The 11,013-nt window shown below is 36.3% G+C and overlaps 1 non-coding gene across 1 annotated transcript; it reads right to left on the reverse strand.

The window, feature by feature from the left end:
* Positions 1-10,683: 10,683 nt before the first annotated feature.
* Positions 10,684-10,755, reverse strand: Trnat-ugu (transfer RNA threonine (anticodon UGU)). The gene has a single exon. It is a non-coding gene; the product is annotated as a tRNA-Thr (tRNA).
* Positions 10,756-11,013: the final 258 nt, after the last annotated feature.

Consider the following 11,013-nt stretch of genomic DNA (forward strand, 5'->3'; position numbering starts at 1 on the left):
TCATAAACCAAACATTGCACATATACAACTCTTGCAAGTCACTGTCTCCGTGAAATAATTATTTTTTTTAAATCGAAAATGTCTTTAACCCGTGGATGTTGCAGATAGATACAAGTAAATAATTCATAAGAAACGATATTTAGTAGACTTTGATGAATATTCAAACTGAATTCAATAGCATATTTCTTGATGGACTTGTCATCCTAAGATCAGCTGAAAGCATAAGGTTTGTTCTGTTCGGCTTTTGCAGTGACCGTTGTTTGTTGTTATAGTACCAAAATTTAAAATTTCATAATTTCAAAATTTCATAGTTGAAGTTGTGAAACCTCTCATACAATATCAAAGATTGGAATTTGGCACACTCAGACGCCACCAACACGAAATCTGAATCAAAACTGACTGATAAAAATAGAACGAGAATTATAACTGAAAAATTCAAAGTCAATGTTGAATCTCTATTAATGACGAGTTCACCATTATTATAAGATAAGTTAACAATCAAAAGGTCGCCGTTTCAATCCTGAGAAAAGTCAGTAGATTTTTGATGGTTCGAAACTGAACCCAGCTGTCCCTGATCATTGGGCTATGAATAACCTGGCTGATGAAACAGCTGATCTTAAACCAGTAACGAAACTACACAGATCATCTCACACTATTTTACACTCATCCTTCACTCATATATTTGGGTGAAAATGTGCATCTAGTCGTCATCTCAAATTGATTGATTGATTGATTGAATTTGATGTCCTAGAGAGGAAAAGCCCGTTTTACATTGTGTCAACAATATAAGAGATTTTCAAATAATCTACTAAACTTATGACATGAAGAAAAAAACATTGCCTAAATTAATGATTCAAGAACGTCCCATGAAAAAGAAATATTCACAAACAATCAACTATTGCATTCCTTATCCAAGATTCAGGAACAGTCCCGAAAAAGGTAACATTGACTGTTAAATCGCAAATTCTCTCCCACCCATACAAGAAGGGTCAGACTCTCAAAATATCCATGTTTATTTACTCGGGCGTCTTGAGGGCCAATATGTTGGGGCGGACAAACAAGCTGTGCAGGATACGCAACCGTGCTCGCAGTGTCCAAGTCCAGACAGGCCACCCTCTCCCTCCAAAAATAACGACGAGGGGCGGCAAAAATAGCCGCCCATACGTCTCACAGGACACTTGACTTCCAATTCTCCAACTCGGTGCGTGTCTTCCTGGCCACCAGGAGTCGCTTTGATCCTGGAACGTCCGGGATCGCGACCCGACGTTGGTGTTGTCAGAGGTGCGGGTAAAATATGTCACTTCGACTGAGTTGTTAAAATAAATGTGAATCTTGATGAGCTGGTTGGGGATTTATTGAAAATGTCGAGATCCTGATGTTCCCTGATGTGTTTGGCATTGTTCGTAGAAATTGTTGACTACGTTGACGTAAGGGATTGTATCATTCGTATAAACGAAACTGGACCCAAGATGTCTTTGATGATTTCATCGAAAGTAAAGTATGTAAAGATGATTAAGCTTTTCATAAATGGCCATGACATACAATCAGCTGATCTTGTAATTTTTAAACTCTTTCAGCTCTCATTTTCACTCGTCTTCACCTGGAGCATTACTTTTGTGTCGTTGGATGCTCCATGTAAAAAGAGAGAAAAACAGCTGATCATAATCGGTAGGAGGTATCATCAGGACAATTTCCACTCCTCTTTGCATGAAACTCACTTTTATGTCGGTAAGGTTGTGAATGGCATTAATCGGTCTTTATGTTGTTCAATTTTTATTTTGTCCTGTATTAATCCAGTAAATTTGTATTTAAATTTACTCATAGCGAGAAAGTTTTGGGGTAGTTTTGATTTTTTCCATTTCTTATGTATTTTGGGGTGCTGAATCCGAATCTGAGGTTTGCCAACAAAAATTCTTGACGCAACATTGACAAAAATGAGAAAAATATGGAAAAAAATGATATTTTTTTGTAATATTTAGCTTATAACTCACAAACTATCAACTTTTTGTTATTAGTCTATATTATAAAAATTAAAGTACACAAAATTTGCTACAAAATGTACCCCTAATGTGATAATCTCCGATGAACCGCTTAGGCTCCAGAGCTATTTGAAAATTGGAACATTTTGTGTTAGTTTTTAAATTTCTCCAATTATTCTGTCAATGACATATATTCATTGTATATTCCCAGGCAAAGGTCTTATATAAATACAAAGTGTTAAAATTGATTAATTTTGTGTTACTGAACCGTTGACAGTTTATTTAGTGAACAGAAAAGTCACACGAACTGTTGCCGTTTAAATTATCCTCACTCAGAGGGTTGTAATGAGGCAGGTTCTGGCAAACGTTTCGATGCATTATTTGTGAGCATTCTAGCTTGTTCATCTGGACAATTAAAAAAGGGTAAAAGTAAAAAAAAAATTACACATAATAATAAGTAATACCAAAATCAAGATTATCAAAATTAAAATAACAGCAATCTGTTAATCATGTAATATCGTATGCACCTTAGATATACGTAAATAATAAAATGTTATGTAGGCATATACTGTTGCTAAGCATTTACATTGTGTGTAGATTTAACAAGTTAATAAATAAAGGAATGTGCGTTTGGTACTATATACTTACTTTCTTACTTACTTAGATTCTAGCATCACAGCCCATCGTACATCCTCAATCGTATTGGCACCCATTATAAAATTTTCTATGTAAAATTTCAAGATCGATGCATGGCTTAGAGTGATTGGCACTGTTACCATAGACCAATACTAATTTTTTTCACCCCCATTCATTCACCCGAATGTAAATGTAAACTCTAAGCGAGTTATGTCCACACAGCTGCTTGAGTTGGGGGCAGTGAGGCAACGTTGGATTTAGTTTTCTAGCCAAAATTTGTATTGACTATCTTAAGTCAATTAACCCTTACCACTCTCATGTAGGCCTATGCCCTAAGCCCTAGGACCTACAATTTATCAAATCTACACCCAATGTAAATGCTTAGCAACAGTATATGCCTACATAACATTTTATTATTCACGTATATCTTAATATCACGTCATCAGGTGCATAAGATATTACATGATTAATAGATTGGTGTTATTTAAATTTTGATAGTTTTGATTTTGGTATCTCTTATTATTATGTGTAAATTTTTTACTTATAACCTTTTTTTAATTGTTCAGATGAACAAGCTAGAATGCTCACAAATAATGCATCGAAACGTTTGCCAGAACCTGCCTCATTACAACCCTCTGAGTGAGAATAATTTAAACGGCAACAGTTCGTGTAACTTTTCTGTACACTAAATAAAAAGTGAACGGTTCAGTAACACAAAATTAATCAATTTCAACACTTTGGATTTATATAAGACCTTTGCCTGGGCACATACAATGAATATATGTCATTGACAGAATAATTGGAGAAATTTAAAAACTAACACAAAATGTTCCAATTTTCAAATAGCTCTGGAGCCTAAACGGTTCATCGGAGATTACCACATTAGGGGTACATTTTGTAGCAAATTTTGTGTACTTTAATTTTTATAATATAGACTAATAACAAAAAGTTGATAGTTTGTGAGTTATAAGCTAAATATTACAAAAAATATAATTTTTTCCATATTTTTCTCTTTTTTGTCAATGTTGCGTCAAGAATTTTTGTTGGCAAACCTCAGATTCGGATTCAGCACCCCAAAATACATAAGAAATGGAAAAAATCAAAACTACCCCAAAACTTTCCTGGTAAAAACACAAATTAACTGAATTAGTATATAGTAGCACAAAGGAGGATTAATTGAAATTGATATTTATATCTTGTGATTATGAATGGCCAACCAGCCTGATGGATAACTCCAAGAATACTAACAATGTTCTAAATATTTACTAGTTAATACATTTTCATAAAAATGAACTCTTACCTCACAGTAAATCGTGATTGAAAATCCAAAACCAAAACAATATAATTTATTTGTAGCATGATAGTGATTCCTAAAATCCCATTAATTTTCCCATTCGTAAAGCTTTTTACAATTTCTCCACCAAAGAACCATCCGTCAGAAGCCCGAACTAATAGATTTCCAAAACTGAATGAGAGCGGATACCGGGTCCGGTTATTTATTTTTTCCATTAACATCCGTTACAACAACAGAAGCCTCTTCATAACTGCGGCCCGGGATGAAGACAATCGCTGCGAAGGCCTTATCGAATTTCCTAGAGAAAAGACTCGCCAATCTCAGCACATCCCTCTATGGTCATCCAACATCTGCGCAGAAAAAATCAATCGTGGTTTTTTAGGGCCGTGAGAAAGTTCGTTTTTTCTGCCCCCGGGACACAGGTACGCCGTATCTCGGTCAGGTCTGGACAAACACCTCGGCTGTGGGGTGCGTCCAGTTTTTTTCACCCCTCGGACAACAACCCTTCGTTTTTGGGGTGGCAAAAAACTTAATTAAACAGTAATTAAGAGGCCGGACCCTCCGGTAACCATCGAGAGCACTAGAGGTAGACCAAGACCGAGATTAGTTTTTACTTCCGTTTTTGTTTTACCTTTGCCCTACTTTTTTACTAGGTGTTTGCTAGGCATACAAGTTCTCATGTAACACCTGGGAGTCTAGTTTCTAGTTCTGGTTTGGTCGTTATTAGAAAATCGTTTGTGTTCAACGTATTTAATAGAGTACATTTTTTCGGCAGGGTTTCCTGTGCCATTCATGAAACTTTTTATTGAAGATTTCATATTTTGAAGCTTAACTCGAAACTCGTGGAACTTTGTCAGAAAACAATAAAAGTGGACAATCTCCTCCATAGAAATCTCCTCCATTTAGTAATTAACGAAAAATAGGTCAAATCTATAGACGTCTTTGAAATGAAATGAGATTCACTGAAAAGGAATTTCAAAAAAATTCCAAACATTTACATTCTCTGTGTTTTACTAGATGATTTCAATTACAAGAAACACAGATAATTAATTCTCAATTATTGTGCAGTATTTTCTGGGCCCCGCATTCGCCAGGGTTGTTGACGAGCCTTAAACAATATGCATTATTATCATATCAATTAGTAACTGTTGATCGAACAGCTGTTTCCTATGTAATTCACAATAGTATCAACCGTATCTCTCATCTGCGGAATGGTGGCACCAAGACATCCTTCTCAATAATAACATGCAGCTCCAAAGTGCCTCCAAATGATTAATTTCTTCATTACTCTCCAAGCGGCCAGTGCGAATCAATCTTGCGGTCTTGTCTTTGAAGGCAATATCTTCATCCAGCTCTCGCGTTTGAAAAATTGCTTAATTTCATTTGCAAGATTACACCTTAAAAACAAGGGGCTTAATTTTGCCGTCTTGTTAATTTCTCTTTTACAAGCCGCCGTTCAAGGTTGAAATAAAAACACCGAATGACCTCAAACCTTTGTGTTACACTGTTGATTCGTTTCGTTTGGATTGAAAACATATAAACGGTTTTTACATTCTACACAACTTGTACTAAGTGAGTTCTAAGAGGTAGCAAAATTTAAGAAAACAAAACAATGTAATAAGTTGACTTGCCTACGCACTGAAACCTGTACATACCTGTACATTGTTACCTATGCTAAGATAACGGACTCAATGGCGATAGAAGATGAATTGTTCCATGTGAAAAATTTATACAGTTCGTCATCATTGACCAATTAACAAGTTAAACTAATGAACGAGGAGTTTCAGTAAGACAACAGTGTTTTTTTAAAGGTCCGGTTGAGAAAATTCCTCAGAAAAGAAGAAATTTGAGTGAAGCTACTTCAAAACGAGTTTGTCAAATTGCACGAGTGGTCTTTATCAAGTTTTTTCGTACAAGCTTTTGTATCCACAACTGCGATACGTCAATTTAATGAATTGTAAGATTAAGATCGGATAGATAACTTGACTAATGTCTTTGCAACACCCAATCACCCTCGCATCGCCACATCATTCTGAACTATACTTTAAACCCACACAGACCCAACTCTTAGACACGTCTGGTGTAGATTCAGCATCCAAGGGTCTGCGATGTCCAGATTGTCTAGTTTTTTCTCACGAGAGGGACAAAGCCCCTCATTAATTCCCAGGGACAGCTCCGGGAGAATTAAGAATCGAACTAATGCGTGAGATGGAATCAGGACCACCTGACCAGCGTAGTGGCTATTAAAAGTATACCTGGCTGCTACCCTTTGAACAAAACCTGATCGCGAACTCTCACAGGGATGAAACGATGGTTTTTTCAGCTTCCTCTGCCCTCCTCTTCCGCTCGGGTTTTGTGCCGGAGTTTTTTACGGCTCTCACGGAGGGGTGACCCCGGCTTGCAAAAGGTTGACCGAGGAACTTAACATAAAAAAGGAAGGGGCTTACTGGTAGCCATCTGTTTTTTAAGGGTGAAATGCCCGTGGGGTAGGGACGGCCCGAGGGGTAGGCTAGGTCTGAGGCACCTCATCTCATACCTACACTGCACACTGACAGTTACTGTCCGCTTAGCATATCGTGGCATTGATTTGCAAATGGTAAACCTGTGTTTGAATGTTTATGATCGCCAACGGACGATCAGTATGGGCATCTCTCAAGGGTGTGATGGGTCTCGAAATGACACCATGTCGTCACGTCTTTGTTTGGTTATGAAATCGTTAGTTCAAAATTAGTACTATTTTGTATCTTTAGCTATAGCTTCCTTCTAACTGAGGCTAAAAGTGATGAACATTTAAGAATAATTAGTTACGATACGTTGGCCAGTCTTATGACTATCAACTATGTTGACTCTATTGAGTTGAGAGATGATTCTGTAAAGATGTTACATTATCTTTGGGTTATAATCTGTTCATTTATTTCAAGAAAAGTAATCCACTTACCTCGAAAACATAAATTGATCTTTGAGGTAAGGAGTCTTTTCTCTATGCTGTGAACTCTCCCCATCAACCTGGAAAGCATACAAGAGTTTGTTATACAATTATCACCTTAGCATATAACTTTCGATACGGAAAAAGCTTTATCCTTGCTGTACAACTTCTTTCTCTATGGCAATCAGTTTAAAACAAAACAATCGTAACCATTGTTTGGTTAGTAATCCTATCAATTAGACTAAAAAGTTAAAAGTTTTTGGACAAAGTCTTATCATAAACCTTTCAACTATCCCACATTGAATTATCTAAACCAGCATTTGCTGAAGGAAACTAAGAGAGAACTGAATTTATCAAGTACTATTACCATTATTCAAAATATTCCCTTCATTTATATGCATTGATTCGTATGGTCCTTCGAGCCGGATAAAAAAATAGAAAATGGTCCTTCGAGCCGGATTCAAAAGAAAATCAAAATTAGAGAAAATCTTTAACAAACTATTTCCCTTTAAAACCTTGATACCTTTTACGTAACTATCGGCATCTCAGACTACCCCAAGAATAAAAAGACCGAAAAGAAACTATTTCCCATCACTCCCACGTACCTGCGAGATCTCGGACCTCTGCAAACATCGCACAAAGAGGATCACGGATTACACGAGCTCCGAGGATTACCCGTGTTTGTACATCACAAAGACCACACAGCGGAGGCCGAGTTCACGCGGAATTAAATTTACTAGAAAATCAACCCAAACCTCTATTCAACGGACACCACATCTCCAGTTGTGTTTGTTTTCCAAATAAATGGTCCACCTTTCTTCTGTCGGATTGTAAAGAAACCGCAACGTAAAAAATGTGTTCGGTTAGTTTTTCTACCGGATTGTGTGGGATGGACATGCTGTGCAGTTTATTTTTATTGTTGCTACACTGTGTAATAGGGAAGCTTTCAATTGAATATCTGATGAAAATTATTTGTTATTGGGCCTCTCGATATATTCTTAATAGGGACAAGCTTTACTTTTTCAAGTAAACTTCATACGATAAGTCCGGACCTATAATTTCCAGTAAAAAATTTTTGTGACTTGTAAAAACAGTTCCCACTGTTTCCTTTGTCCAAAGGGCTTTTAGTGACAACAATCAGCTAATATAACCCTGGTTAGGATACAGGGTATTCCGTGGCATTTTATTCATACAAATTCCAAATTCTAACTCATGTCAATTTATGATCATACAGCGACCTGTATAGTTAAGTATGCATAGGTAGTTTTCAATAGATGTGTAATTAAATCACATTGTAAAAATATATTTGACCCTAAAATGTCATTGAACTAACGTTTAACCTTTTCCTTTCTAAGTACTATAATCTAAAAATTTTAGATTGAAGACAAAATAGATTTTATGGGATACATTTGTACGCATAGTCTAAAGAATCCCGAGTGAAGGTTGAAAAAAACAAAAAATTTTGATAATACTACAAGTTTTTAAATAAATCTTAGCTGCAGCCTAACTAACGGAAATCCCAGAATCCGTTTACATGGAATTTTAACGTCCCTAAGGCCCACCTTTCTGAATATCCATTCAAAGACATCATTGACGTATCTTTGAGCGCTAAATAGCAACAATAACGGAAACCAGCGATCGGAGTGTCCGATCAGGAACTCCCTCCAAAAAACACCCCAGTTCCGGTTCTACCGCCCAAAACACACACAATATCGGAAACGTTTTTCGCCGCGTAAAAAAACCCTCCCCTAGTTTTTTAAGACTCGACAGATTTACGCAGCATCTATTCGTGTTATTTGCAGATTCTCGAAGTTCCCACGACTCACCGACTGACCACTCCCAGAGGGTCAGTGGTCAGGTGGCTCTGAAAAAATATTCGTAAAAAATACCTGTGTAAAATTAAAAAAAAATCAGTTTGCTACAGGATTGCAATCAGAGGACTATTGTTGAGTAAAACATGTTTAGAGAAAAATCGTTTGACGTTATAGCATCTATGCTCATAGTGACTGGTATATGAAGAAAACACCCTTTTACTAACTAAAAGTTTTATTTTTAGATACCGTTAGGGGTAGACTTTCGTATCTGTTGCCATAAACAACCGAATGAAAATATCGATTGTTCGATTTTCTTCATTCGATATATCGATCGATATTTTGTGTTAATTAGGTAAGCTAATTGTTTTCGTTAAACATGTCTTGGAATTACAGCGTTTGTCCATAGGTTTAGAGGAATAGTTTTAAGCAATGTTTATATACATCAGTACAAAATAATATTTTATCCTACAGTTACCTAACAATGAACATGTTCTCCCACTTATTTGAGAAAGCAAAGTGGCCAATTCGCTCATCAGTGCTAATTACTTTGTCTCACTCCAGATTTGCAACGTGAAGGCACGAAATAGTAAGCGCGTAACATGCAGACAAGGTCGTATGCGCGCGAAATACGTTGGCAGCACTGGCTGTAAATCAGCTGGTCAGCTGTTGTACTGTTGTATCATTAAATGTCATATTAAAAGTTCATTTCTGTGTAAAAATATGTTACGTTTCTTTACCAATTTATTTGTTTTATGGTATCTGTAGGAAAAATATAATGTGCAACTCGAGTTCAAAGTGCAATTGCTTCACTCGAAGCTCACTAGTTGCACAAATAACTATTACACTAAAGTTTTACACTAAAAAGTGTATTGTGACAGAGCTTTTATTGTATGATAAGTTACGTGTGTTGAAAAAGTGCTCACTTTTAACTCATTTTACCATTTATTTTACTTATCACGTTATGTGGACTTTTATAAGATAGAGTTAATTTTATCGGCAGTTTTTGTCAAAAGTGTGCGTGAATTATGACTTATTGTAATCATCTTATCATGTAATCAAGTTTTGAAGATTTTCGCGGCTTACAGTACACTGTATTCACACATAATAAAACGAGATTCAGTAGCTTAACAAGTGTCCAACTGAAACTGAACTTGACCACGTTATTACGTATTAGTCGATCTGTGAATCGACGCGAGTATTCGATAAACAGGTCGAATAACATAATGTTCGATAAACAGGATGTGGCGAACACATCAGACTCATAACGCGAGTATTCGATAAACGATTCGAGTGCGACCGACTCATTGACTATAATCGTTTCACATTTCGACTATCGATCGCATCGCAAACGATCATCAGCAATGCAATGGTTATCGGAAAAACAATTAAACTAGTTAATATAATAGTTGGAAATCATGCACACAGTTCTTCTAAGTCGTCTAAGAGATAAAGTTTTTTTTTTTGCTGTTCAAGAGATGAATCTTGTGGTTCCTTTCAGGTTTTACGTGCAAATAACATGGAAATAATAACAAATAATCATAACCAAGGTAGAGCACAGGTACCACAGTAACAATTGCATTGTCACAGATGAACTTACATTCTAAGCACCCTGGACAATAAACAGACAATTGAAAACTAAATCAGAATACTTCCCTTAACTGTGTTATCGTTGACGATGGTCGTTTGACGTATGCGCTGTAAATATTGGCTTTTTTCCGAGTGACCAACGAACACGTTGACAAAAACGAGAGGAATTTGCTGCCAATGTGACCCAATAGAAATTGTTGGACAGAATTTATACCAGGGAAAGCAATGAAACGTTGTAAATTTACCCAAAAATACGAGATTATGTTTATTTTTATATTTAGGTAAAATTTATACACAAACAATCAAGTTAAAATGTAAAAATAACACTTAACAAACAGCACACAATAATTTGTTCAGGCAAACCAACTTAATACTTTGAGGTATACTCTTAGATAAGTCCCATTTATTCGGATTGCTTGGCAAATAGTTGCTCAAGTTAAAAATATGTGCCTCCTGTGAGGATCGAACTCACGACCGCTGGTTTACAAGACCAGCGCTCTGCCACTGAGCTAAAGAGGCTCTGCCAAATTAGCTTCAATGACGTCTGAACCCATCGCGATGGATCTGTGTTTGCCAAATGAAACGTAGAACAACAATTAAAAACCCTGCAGCCAATCCAATGCACAACTAACTACAAAACTTGAATACAGTAGTTATAAAACGTTTCCATTCTGTTGGAGGTAGATTAAGATTATGCGGCGATAATTATATTGTTTAGAAGCTGAAACTGGATAGCCATGAACTATTCATAAATGTATAAAATTTAACTGTCATTAT

This window comes from Macrosteles quadrilineatus, unplaced genomic scaffold (assembly GCF_028750875.1).
Source record: "Macrosteles quadrilineatus isolate MER2022 unplaced genomic scaffold, UCM_ALF_1.0 Scaffold_2__2_contigs__length_208266976, whole genome shotgun sequence".
NCBI lineage: Eukaryota > Metazoa > Arthropoda > Insecta > Hemiptera > Cicadellidae > Macrosteles > Macrosteles quadrilineatus.